Source organism: Urocampus carinirostris, chromosome 13 (genome assembly GCF_059441175.1).
Source record: "Urocampus carinirostris isolate Australia breed hairy pipefish chromosome 13, RoL_Ucar_1.0, whole genome shotgun sequence".
Lineage (NCBI taxonomy): Eukaryota > Metazoa > Chordata > Actinopteri > Syngnathiformes > Syngnathidae > Urocampus > Urocampus carinirostris.
This window is the reverse complement of record NC_142361.1, coordinates 34,698,767-34,711,024: the sequence shown is the minus strand read 5'-3', so window position 1 is coordinate 34,711,024 and position 12,258 is coordinate 34,698,767. Positions and strand designations below refer to the sequence as shown.

Sequence of the window (12,258 nt, the reverse complement as noted above, 5' to 3'; positions counted from 1 at the left end):
CTTTGAGTTTTTAAACTCAAAACATTTGACAAATCCTCTTATTTATGTCAAACTAGCTGGGATGGGCTCCAGCACCCCCGCGACCCTACTGAGGATAAGCGGTGCAGAAAATGAATGAATTAATGCATGAACGAATGAATATACTATAGCAGAAGAGCAGACCTGCCGACTATAGGGATAAAGTATCTCAGCTGTGAGTTCATTAATATGCTCCAGTGGCGCAATCGGTTAGCGCGCGGTACTTATATGACAGTACTCTGTTGAGCAATGCCGAGGTTGTGAGTTCGAGCCTCATCTGGAGCAGATTGTTTATATTCCTTCTTTATCTTGTTGTATACACTATGTTGACTTCATTCTTGCATTTCAAAGAAAACTATAAGTTCTATTTCCTCTTTAACAATTTTGCAAACATGAAAGAAACATTATAACTCCCACTTAGCAATTTACCCAATAGTGTGCATGTATTAATTGTTTGTACGCTGCAGGGCATCATGAGCCAAAACATAAAATAGCTTTTTACATGAGCAGGCCAAACAATAATATTTGAGTTTTGACTATTTTTAATTAATTAATTTGCACTGAAAGTTGTCTATTTTTTTAAATGTAAAAAAATAACCTTAACACTCCTGTGGGCCGCATTTTTTAAAATCATATTTCTTCTTCTAAAGCTCTATTGACATTTAATCTCCACGTGTGCTCATTTTCTTTTTTTTTTTTTACTAAAAAAATCACTCCTTTGAAAGTGTTGTGATAAACTGATTTGTGTGTAACACTCTATTTAATATTGATATATAATAAACACAGTACTAAAATGCAATTACAGAACACGGTGAAATAGCTCTTAATCAAAAAAGAAAAGTTGTTTTGGCAAATACTCATTTTAGGTCTTATTTATTTTATTTTACTGTATCTCATCTCATCAGCTGCACTGCTTATCCTCAGTAGGGTCGCCGGGGTGCTGGAGCCCATCCCAGCAATCATCGGGCAGTGGGCAGGGGACACCCTGAACTGGTTGCCAGCCAATCGCGGGGCACACAGGGACAGACTACTCACTCGCTCATTCACACCTAGGGACAACTTGGACCGGCCAATTCACCTGAAATGCATGTTTTTGGAATGTGGGAGGAAACCGGAGTGCCCGGAGGAAACCCACGCAAGCACGGGGAGAACATACAAACTCTGCATAGGAAGTCTGGAGCTGGATTTGAACCCACGCAGGAGGTTCCCGTGACTTGAACTGTGCCGCACATGCGCTAACCATTGCGCCGCCGTGCTGCCCTATTTTACTGTATATTCCATATAATTTATTTTACTTTAAAATCAGTCTATTTATATTGATTATTTAACCAATGTAATCTCTATTTTATTAGTGTTTGCAGTGTGAAGATGATACAATCCAGGAAAAATAACAATTGGTAGATAAATTAATCAAAATATTTTAAAGCGATAGTAAAATGTGAAAAAAATAATACTTGGGAGAGGAAGCTGTGCTTTTAGTGTCATCATGAAAATATAAAATTAAACACATTAAATGGCTGTGTTTATTCAGTGTTAGTTCCTTTTTATTTAACTTGATAATTTTGGATTTTTTCCTAAATCGCTGGATTTTCACATTAAATTTGTCATGACTCACCTGTGCCCGTTCATTTGGCGGCAACTGCCGCGGGTTCTGATTGGCTCGCTGTCAGTATTTGAACCACGTCCTGTCTGTCCCATGTTGTCAGTCCGTCTACGAACCTCAGCGAATTCTAGGCAAGCCTTTTTCGACCCTGACTCCCACCTGTCTCCGGTTACGACCTGTTTTGATCCTGACCACGTTTGCTCTCCCGCCCCGGCTTACGACAATTTTTGTCCCCGACTACGTCTACTCGCCCGTTCTGGCTCACAACTTGTTTCCGACCCCGACCACGCCTTGCTCTCCCAGTCCTGGCTACCGACCCGTTTTTCCATCCTTAACACCACCATCGCTCACTACGGAAGATCCACTTCCGTGTTCGGATCACAATCCCAGTACAAGAGCGACTTGCTTCCCGCGTCCAGCGAACACCAGATGGTGGGCGCAGCCCTTCATTTTCCCTTCAATAAAACTCGTGAAAAACGTAAAGCAATTGGGTCCTGTTTCTGTTCTTGTCCTGACAGAAGATAACAAATTCACACACCTCCACACACTCCTGCGCATCTATTTTAAATAAACAAATTTATTTATTTTTTCCCTTTTGTTTTGTGAAACAAAAACATATAATAAAAGCAGCTAAAATCGTCATAAGGTTGGCAAGGAACACATTTTTGCAAGAATATTTTTTATGCTACAGTTCGCGGTAATTTATTTTTATGCCTGATTGTGCCGAATCCGACATGAAGCTCACACCAGTCACCGTCCCAATATATTTTTTCCTCCGAATCTTGAACTCCCTTTTTGTCAAACTAATTAAAAAGAGTTTTGTATCTCAGCAGACTGAGTGCCACAAGTTCTTTCATCTGTCACAAAATTTTAATTACAAACTGTAATGAGGAGCATGTCCAATGCAGAATAGATCTCCCGGTTTAGTCAAAGTTATAGGGAAGTAGGAACGAGAAGGAAATGAGATGGAATTGTGATTAGTGATGGATGAGATTCTGCCACTTTTCCAAGGAGTTTACGCATCGACACGTGCTTTTCCATGTACTTAAACGCAGCACGGTGTGAGACAGGATTTTCTACCTTAACTACCATCTTGTGTTGGGGTCGCCACCGACCCCTTTTGGACTTTAAATGGATCAAATACATTTGTTTCTTACCAGTGTCTGAAACTCATGACAAAAAGTTACCGGACACCATTTTTCACAAATCTACTCATAACATTCATTGCATGTGTATGACATCGCTGTTTTCCATCTGCCATCAGTACCTACCTGTATTGACTCATCTTCATTCATGCAATGTTTGCGTTGCGTCGCCTGCTCCAAGCCACGTGTACGTTCCACGATGCTTTTAATGTACGTTTACGTTTTGTAGCGTCATCAATTTTGTTAGCTTCTTTTGAATCTTTCTTTTGGGGCTGAGGTTTTGGCTTGATTCCTAACCACTTTTCCAACAACATTGAGACAGGTCATTTTGACCCGAGGACAAAAGGAAGGTTGCGACGCTAACATGGGGCTAACATGGAGCTAACATGGAGCGTGCAGGGTTGGGTAGGGTTACTTTAACTTGATTACTTTCAATTACTTTTGGATTACTCCAATACCAAATATGCTAATAAAAGACAAAAGAAACTAAATATGAATAAAATGACAAAATTTTGTGCAGGCTCAGGGAGTAACGGAATACATGGAACGGCAAAAATGATGTTGGCAAGCTGTTTGGATTTATTTTCCTTTTGTTTCTGTCGCATTTTATGTTCGTTTTGCCGGAGATCAAAGAGATCAAAGCCAGGAGAGAAAGCTTACCACGTGTTGTGAGTCATCATTTTATTCATTTCTAGTTTATTTTGTCTTTTTTTAGCATATTTGGTATTGGAGTAATCCAAAAGTAATTGAAAGTAATCAAGTTAAAGTAACCCTATCCAACCCTGGGAGCGTGCTAGCTAAAAACTAACACAAAAAGAGGGTTAGCATTGAATCCAAACTTCTTCCTCGCTCGAGGCAAGAGTGGCTGGTTAGCATATGTAGCATCCGTTGCGCTCGTTTCCCTAGCGTGGCCAAGTATGCTTGAGCGTGCAAAACTCATCTCAAGTCTCACCAGAGACTTGTTGTCTAAGATTAATGAAGGTCACCAGAATCCTCCAAAGTATTGCGATAATTAAGGTTTTGTTTATCAAAAACAAGTTATATTAAGAGCAAAAAAAAGATTCATGGTAATTATTCATAATCTTAACAATTCAAGTGTAGCCACCTCATTTGTGCCTTTAATTCTTCTTGTTAATGTTTTGCATAAATCTGCATAATTACTTCAGTCGCCTGTTGTATTTTTGACAGCTACTCAGTTCGTGTGCACTAAAGGGTATCAAATGCGTCGCGCCCTGCATACTTAAAAGGTGGCTGCATGGTTACCGCTCCGCAGAATCTTTTCAGCCATCAAACACGGTTGAAATATGCGTAACGATTTGGGTGTTTCCCATCAAATTCACTAAATGAAAGTGTCTGGTTGGGGTGGTGGAAATAAAAGCTTTTGTGAGACTGATGTCTCTTAAAAACCTCTCAAAAACACGAAAATAAGTTTGTGTTGAAGACAACGCGGCGAACGAATGCACAAACTCAGTGACGTGCAGTCAGGAGAGGCAGGGTGAGGGTGTGCCTCACCTGTCATCATGTAAATATAATCTTAACAACAGCTTTTTAAAAATTACTTTTTCAACGGAGCTGGATTTTAACATTATATTATTTATGTATTATATTTCATTTAAACAATATGAAAATTTTGCATTATACAAAAAATAAATAAAAATGTATTAGAATGAAATATACACCTAGAATCTTCTGTCAATAGGTAATATTATCAGTGTTCAAGTTCTTTCTCATGTATTGTCACCATTTCTGGTTTTCTTTTTTAAAATTTCAAAATGTTCACCTTATATTACAAATATTACCAATAATAATAATAATAATAATAATAATAATTTCCTTTGTATTGTCTTTCTTTGTAACAATGTACACAGAACGAAATGTCGATACACCTGACCCGTTGTAGCGAGCCGATGCAGCCGCAGCCAACAGAGGGCGCCGCCATTTTACCAATTAGGTATGACTCGGCCGAGGCGCGAACCAGCGACCTCCCAGTCTCAAAGCGGGCACACTACCACATATTCTTGTGCTGAGTGTCTCCAGATGCAGAGTGAGGCACGCAATTCTCTTGCCTCATGGCAGAGAGCAATAGTAGGACCAACTATTCTGATTTAGCGCACATCTCAGCCCCAAACCATAGAAGTCATCGTATTAGCAGGCTAACAGCAAGTCATTGTTTTCTCGTTGCATGGATTTATTTTTTTATATTCAAGGATTTTTTATCTGTTACATTTCCGAAAAAAAACAAAAACGTACCATACAAAAAAGGCATTATCATTAGCAATACCTTGTGGCTCCAGTGGTGATATCATTTAGTGCACAGTAATTATATGACAGTATTCAGTAGAGCAATGCCGAAGTTGTGAGTTCAAAGCTCACCTTGAGCAGAATGTTCATCAAATATTATTGCATATCAATGGCAATAAAACCAAGTTATTTATAAATGTAAACGTTTCATATGTGGTTATAATAAAAGCATTTATGTGTAAATGAAAAAAAATAAATTGTGTATTTTCACTTTAAAAGAGCATTTTCAATTCTCACTTATCAATATGCTTATTAGTTTGTATTTATTGATTACTAATACCATTAAAAAAAGAAAAAAAAAAACGTGTGCCATCTTGGTCCGTAAATACTTTACAATGTGGGCCCCTAAAGTTTACCAGCTCAGTAGCCTAGATGGTAAGGCGCCCGCGTGCCCCGGCCGAGTCATTCCTAAGACTTAAAAAGTGGTCGGCGGCGCCCTCTGTTGGCTGTGGCTGCATCGGCTCGCTACAACGGGTCAGGTGCAATCGACATTTCGTTCTGTGTACATTGTTACACAGAATGACAATACAAGGAAATTATTATTATTATTATTATTATTATTATTATTATTTAGTTCAGTGCAGTTTATAGTTCAGTATTACGGTAATTTATCTTTTCACTAACATAAGCTAACAATTATGACAAAAACAGGATCTGTTCAAGTGATTTGTTCACAAATATAATGCAGTTTTAAGTAATTCAACCTGTTGATTTTGTAAATAACATCGGAAAAGGGACAGCACGGCCAGCACGGCGGCGCAGTGGTTAGCGCATGTGCGGCACAGTTCTAAGGTCTTGGGAACCTCCTGTGTGGGTTCAAATCCAGCTACCGGACTTCCTGTGCGGAGTTTGTATGTTCTCCCCGTGCTTGCGTGGGTTTCCTCCGGGCACTCCGGTTTCCTCCCACATTCCAAAGACATGCATTTCGGGTGGATTAGCCGGTCCAAATTGTCCCTAGGTGTGAATGAGCGAGCGAGTTGTTTGTCCCTGTGTGCCCTGCGATTGGCTGGCAACCAGTTCAGGGTGTCCCCTGCCCACTGCCCAATGATTGGTGGGATGGGCTCCAGCACCCCCGCGACCCTACTGAGGATAAGCGGTGCAGCTAATGAGATGAGATGAGATGAGACATCGGAAGAATATATTTGGAAGCAGCGGGTGAAGCAATTAAATAAAGATGGCAGACAATTTGGAATGATTTAACAAGTATAGATGGACACAATATCCCTGACATGATCCAGATCATTTTTTTAGGCCAGCAGAGACTGCTGTAATCCTATGCAATCTCCTCTGCATGCGTCCAATAATAAAACAGAATATACTTACAGTTACACGTTATTTGAAATCAAGACTTTCAAATAACGTGATTATTTAATCTACCTTGTTTTGTTTCTCAGTCCATTAAAATGCATTCGGGCAAAAGGTCTTTATATTTGCATGCACGGTGCAAAGCATCTGAAGCATCTGCAGATACTAAGTCACACTTCTCTGCGTTCTCAGTGCTCCATGCAGGCCTCCCGTTCCTGCTCAGAGGGCCACGTGGCCCCCATTTAATTGAAAGTGTCAGAGAAGGTAACAATGAGAAAGAGTCATCGGCGGAGAGGTAGAGACACAAAGGCTGGGTGAGCGGGAGGAGAGCAACAAAAAAAAAAAAAAAAAAACAGAAAGTCTCAACTTTCTTTAATTATGTTTACCCAACAGGCTTTGCGTCCTCATCTAAATAGCATAAACATCTGGCCATGGCACGCCACAAGCATGACGACAGTAGTCAAGCAAATCTTGTGGAAAATAATGAAATGAGATCCCCGGTGTTGTGACAGTGGAAGGGCAGACGACATTCACTCCGTGTTAATAAAATCGCCATGAATGAGCGACTACAATTAGGGAATTGTCGGCGACGGCGCTGAACTTTTATGCGACTCGTTTGCATCATTCGATTAAAGCTGCAATTTACACTTGTTTGTTTGTGCCCACTGTGGCTTTTATTAATTGTGACCTGTCAGTGATTGGCCTGCCATTAAACTCGTCATATATAATGCGGCAGATAATGTGGGATGGATTGGTGGGCAGGCTGATGGACTTTTTATATTCTTTCATTATTGTTATTATTGCTGTTCGTCACATCATTATCTTGCCGGTGAGTCTGACAGGATGGAACTTGATTATGCGTGTCACGTGGCGTGGTGGAGTGGAAGGGGTGACCGGACCAGAACGGAGGCAGGAGGCAGGAAGGGAGAACTCATATGCGTTGACGATCATAAGTTTTATTTAACAAAATAAAAGTCGCACAATACTCCGGGACCAAAACAGAACAATACAGAGTTCCTCCGGCACGAACTCAACAGGACAAGGCATAAATGACGGAAAATGTTTAAACCTAAAACAGGACAAGGCATAACAGACCTGGGATTGTGTAATGAGCCAGCCCCCGCCAAACCCAAAATCCAGCCTTAAATAGCAGACCAGCAATCAGCTGATCTGCTGCAGCTGAGTTCGGGGGCGCAGCAGACTGGTAGCCATGGCGACCGTGACAATGCGTGATTATTATTCAAAGTATTAAAATAATAAAGTAACTCAGATTTAGTTTGGTTTGAACATTCGAAAGAGACTAAAAATTGGTAGAGAGGGGAGTATATGACCTAGTACTTTAGATAGATAGACACCGTCAAATCCGGTCTATAGAGCGCACCTGATTATAAGCCGCACGCACAACATTCCACGGGGTTCACTGGTTTTGTCCTTACTCAAGTCGCATCTTTATATAGGCCGCATGAACCCACATTGAAACATGCAATACAGTTACAGATTTATCCCGAACCTGACTGTCAGTGCCGCGATCGTGACTACAGATATAGTACACAATGCAATCACCGCAGTCGGCAACATGAATGGAAAATTATACCGGTAGTTGAAATTTAATGCAGACGTTTAAAGTTCGGGTCCCGTTAAAAGTAATCCAATGAAAAAAATGTATATTTCCAAAGTTAAGGGTGGGAAAAATGAATATCCACTATTGTCCGCTGCAACAACAAACAGATTTAACTCAGCTTCACCCCACTTCCCGTCAGCCCGCGTTTGCTCCGCCCCTTATTTTTGATTCGACGGTAGAAAACATTTCACAATAAGTCTCTAAAATAAATACATTACAAAAATATACAGTTGCAAATACATATTATACATGGTTACACATATTTACAAAGAAAGACAGTACACCGAGAGAGTTTTCAAAGTTTTAATAATAATAATATAACTTTCATCCCAAACCGTGCCTGTGAAAGGTACCACCACGCTACTCGTAACACGCTCGTTACACATGAAGCGTAGCTATTTAAAAAAACCGTATCGCAATTGAGAAATTCACGGTAAACCGTCCTAATCTTTCTCCTAATAACTGTCGCCATCAAGGGCGTCTTCCTCATTATAGGAAAGAACCTTTGTCATACGTATGTAATTCGAACGTAAACTATGAGGATGCAGTCTACCTCGGCGCACTTATTCCACCGGTCTGAATCTTACCGTTAGAAAAAAATAATAAATTGGCCGCTTCACTGAATAAGCCGAACATTTGGGAAAAAAGTAGCGGCTTACAGTCCGGAATTTACGGTATATAGGTAGATAGATAGATAGACAGACAGACAGACAGACAGACAGACAGACAGACAGACAGACAGACAGACAGATAGATAGATAGATAGATAGATAGATAGATAGATAGATAGATAGATAGATAGATAGATCGAGTTGCAAGGTAGAACGACAGCGCCTATGGTCCTGTATTTTTACCTTTGTATCCTGAGCACCTTTGTATCCAGAGGTAATATTTTTCCATTCAGGTACTTTGTAACCTGAAACTTTGTTATGTTTGTGAGTAGAAGTACCACCGTAGTCCGAAAAATGCAACCTACAAGTAACTTTAGAACTCTACACCGATGGCACTATGACTCTTTTGGTCTTGTGTGCTACTCATTTCCAGTTCGCTTACCAAATTTGAAGTCTTATATCAGTTCCCTCTTTTCCCGCCAACGAAAGATTGGGACTGTGTTTACTTCCCCCCTCATAGAGGCAGGAAAGGGATTACATTTGAGAAAATGAGTTGTCATTTCAGGGGGTAATAATGGATTTCATCCACAAACACGAGGCAGGGAGAACAGAAAAGCTATCTGGGTGTAGAGTCAGAATATACCGTACGTTGTGCATGCTTATAGGCAGACAAATATGGCTGCACGCAGTCAACTGTTTGGTTTATCGAAGTACATCAGTAGCAATGAGGCGGCAGTGATAGATTCACGTGCGGAGCCTGGTCGGGGGCAGGATATCCCACCATAAAACCTCCTCAATCTTCAAAGCAGGATCAGTCGGAGGTAAAGGTTTCCATCTCTGTTGTCAGATTGGGTTCGGCCTTTTACTGCTGCTATATTTACAGGATAGCATGTTTTACCTTATTCACCAGAGATGAATTTCATGCTGACGCGAAATATATATCTTCGGTCTTTGGCTCGGAGTGAGGTAAGTTCCATGAGCATCTGCCAAAATAAGATGAGCGTTTCCTGGCCTGGATTTTATTGTAAGAAACAGGCAGGGTTGGGTAGGGTTACTTTAACTTGATTACTTTCAATTACTTTTGGGTTACTCCAATACCAAATATGCTAATAAAAGACAAAATAAACTAAATATGAATAAAATTACTAAATTTTGTGCAGGCTCGGGGAGTAACGGAATACATGGAACGGCAAAAAGGATGTTGGCAAGCTGTTTGGATTTATTTTCATTTTGTTTCCGTCGCATTTTATGTTCGTTTTGCCGGAGATCAAAGAGATCAAAGCCAGGAGAAAAAGCTTACCACGTGTTGTGAGTCATAATTTTTTTTCATATTTAGTTAACCCTACCCAACCCTGGAAACAGGGACCCTTGGACTATGCAACGGTATGTCAGCAGTATTAAGACCATAAACAGTTCATTTTTTATTGTCCAGTCTTGGAACTGCTGTGTGCAAGGCAGAAATATTCTGGTTGTATGCTGTTTTTGAGAATAAACACCATTTTTTGTTTGTTGAAGTAAACATGGAGGCAATCAAGTGTGTGCAGATTTGTTTTTCATATCATAAGGACAAAATTGTATGGTACATTAGCATTACCATTTATGGGTGGTTTTAATTTCACTCTCATTTGAGTTTCAGGTATTAAATCTGAAAAAGAGATATAGGAGAGTGCTAAAAAGATATGGGCCAATATAAACATAATAATCCTAAATGATAACAGCATAGGGAACATTGTTTACAGCAATATTAAATATGAGAATCCAGGATAAGCATGTAAAAATTACTTTAAAAAAATGAATAAGAAGGAAGAAGGGATAAAAAGGCAAACATATTTACAAGGTAGCGTCTGGAGCAGGGGTGTCAAATATCAGGCCCGCTAAGGGGATTGGAACCGGTCTGCGGGACAACGTTGAGAGAAGCGCAAGAGAGAAACGAGCTGCAGGTGGAAAATATATCAACTTGATGTTGCCAAAGCCAGGTGCCTCTCACAAATGCTGAACTTGTATTTCTCTCTCTCTTTCTCTCCCTCTCTCTCTCTCTCTTTCTCTCTCTTTCTCTCTCTCTCTCTCTCTCTCTTTCTCTCTCTCTCCCTCTCTTTCTCTCACTCTTTCTGTCTCTCTTTGTCCCTTTCTTTGTTCGTCTTTGTCTCTTTCTGTCTTTTTACCTACTTTTGCTCTCTCTTCCTGTTTTCCTTTTCTCTCTCTTTCTTTCGTATTTCTCTTTGGATTTTGTTCTTTCTCCCTCTTTATTTCTCTCACCATTTCTTTTTACATCTCTTTTGTTTCTTAAGTTCTCTCTCTCTTTCTTTTTTCCTTTCTCTTTCGCCCTTTCTCTTTTACTTTGTCTCACCCTCTTTACTTTTATCTCCCTCTATTCCTCTTATTTCTTTCTCTCTTTTTTTATTTCTCATCAATCTACTAGTCTGGCCCCCGAGAGAACTATTGTTCTATAGTGTGGCCCCTGAGTTAAAATGAGTTTGACACCCCTGGTGGAGAGGCTGGCACAATTTGTAAGTGCATCAGAAAAAGTATGGCAATGACTAATAATGCAGTAATATTTTTTAGTAATTAAATAAACGTTTACAGAGCAAGACGGCGTAGAGAAAGAGGTATAAATAAGCTTTTCTTTCCAAACAGGGCCTATACCATTGCAGTTACATAGCAGTAAAAAATCAATAAAACCCCTTTTGTTAAATTTGATAAAAATAATTGTCAATGCTAAAATCATTAAAAATTATGTCATTAAAGATGTTATTGTTCGGCCTTAAGATGAAAAAGAAGCTCTATATAGGCTCACCATGTCCTACAGTTTTTGGTCAATTAGTAAAGACCCTCTAACAAGTAACAGAGAATTACGTTTTCCTTTGTGCTATCAAATTTGTAATAGTAAAAAAAGCATGGTTACGCATTTTCAAATACATGGAAATCAATTTATCATGATCACATGAGGAATTATTAATTTAAAATCGTTTTATGCTAATTGATAACAACATACTGAGCATTGTTTTGGGGGATAAAATCAAGCCCTGCTCCAGGTGAGGTTCGAACTCACAACCTCGGCATTGCTCAACATTGTACTGACTTATAAGTACCGTGCGCTGACCAGTTGCGCCACTGGAGCATATAATATTGACAATAATATAGACTCAGTGATTCATTATAAGTCCTGTTTTGTGAGATAGAATTCCATAGTGACTTTTTTCATCTTAGAATAGAGTTCTGAGTCAAAATGAGCGTCCCAGCTCCACTTTAATCCAAAACATAGTAAAACTGAAACATACAGTTGTAATTCCTATTTTCTATACATAGGCAAGATATGTTTCCAAAGTGTTGTGTGCTTGTTTAAGGTGGTGTTAGCCCTGTAGTCCTTTTTATAAGGGATTATCCAAAACCGGTGGAGTTTATTTCAATACTCATACGCTCATTCAAGATATGGACTGAAGACTGACAGGCACCAAGATATATTTTGTCTCACCAATACTTAAAGGTTTTATTAAGGAAGAGCAATTTGAAAAAATATAAAAATGTACAAACTTGAAAATAACCTTTTTATTTGACCATTCATTACTGAAAAAGTTGTATCTCTTCGGATAAACACCTTCGTAACTCACAAGGATAAGTCATGAGTGTGAAGCCAATATTTCTTCAGGTTTAGAT

At 39.5% G+C, this 12,258-nt stretch overlaps 2 non-coding genes across 2 annotated transcripts; one reads left to right on the top strand and one right to left on the bottom strand.

Annotated features, from left to right (window-relative positions):
• Window positions 1-209: 209 nt before the first annotated feature.
• On the top strand, window positions 210-303 carry trnai-uau (transfer RNA isoleucine (anticodon UAU)). The gene is made up of 2 exons: window positions 210-247; window positions 268-303. It is a non-coding gene; the product is annotated as a tRNA-Ile (tRNA).
• An 11,325-nt stretch (window positions 304-11,628) lies between these two features.
• Window positions 11,629-11,722, bottom strand: trnai-uau (transfer RNA isoleucine (anticodon UAU)). Its single transcript has 2 exons — window positions 11,685-11,722; window positions 11,629-11,664 (listed from the first exon to the last, which is right to left on the bottom strand). It is a non-coding gene; the product is annotated as a tRNA-Ile (tRNA).
• Between the last annotated feature and the right edge of the window lie 536 nt (window positions 11,723-12,258).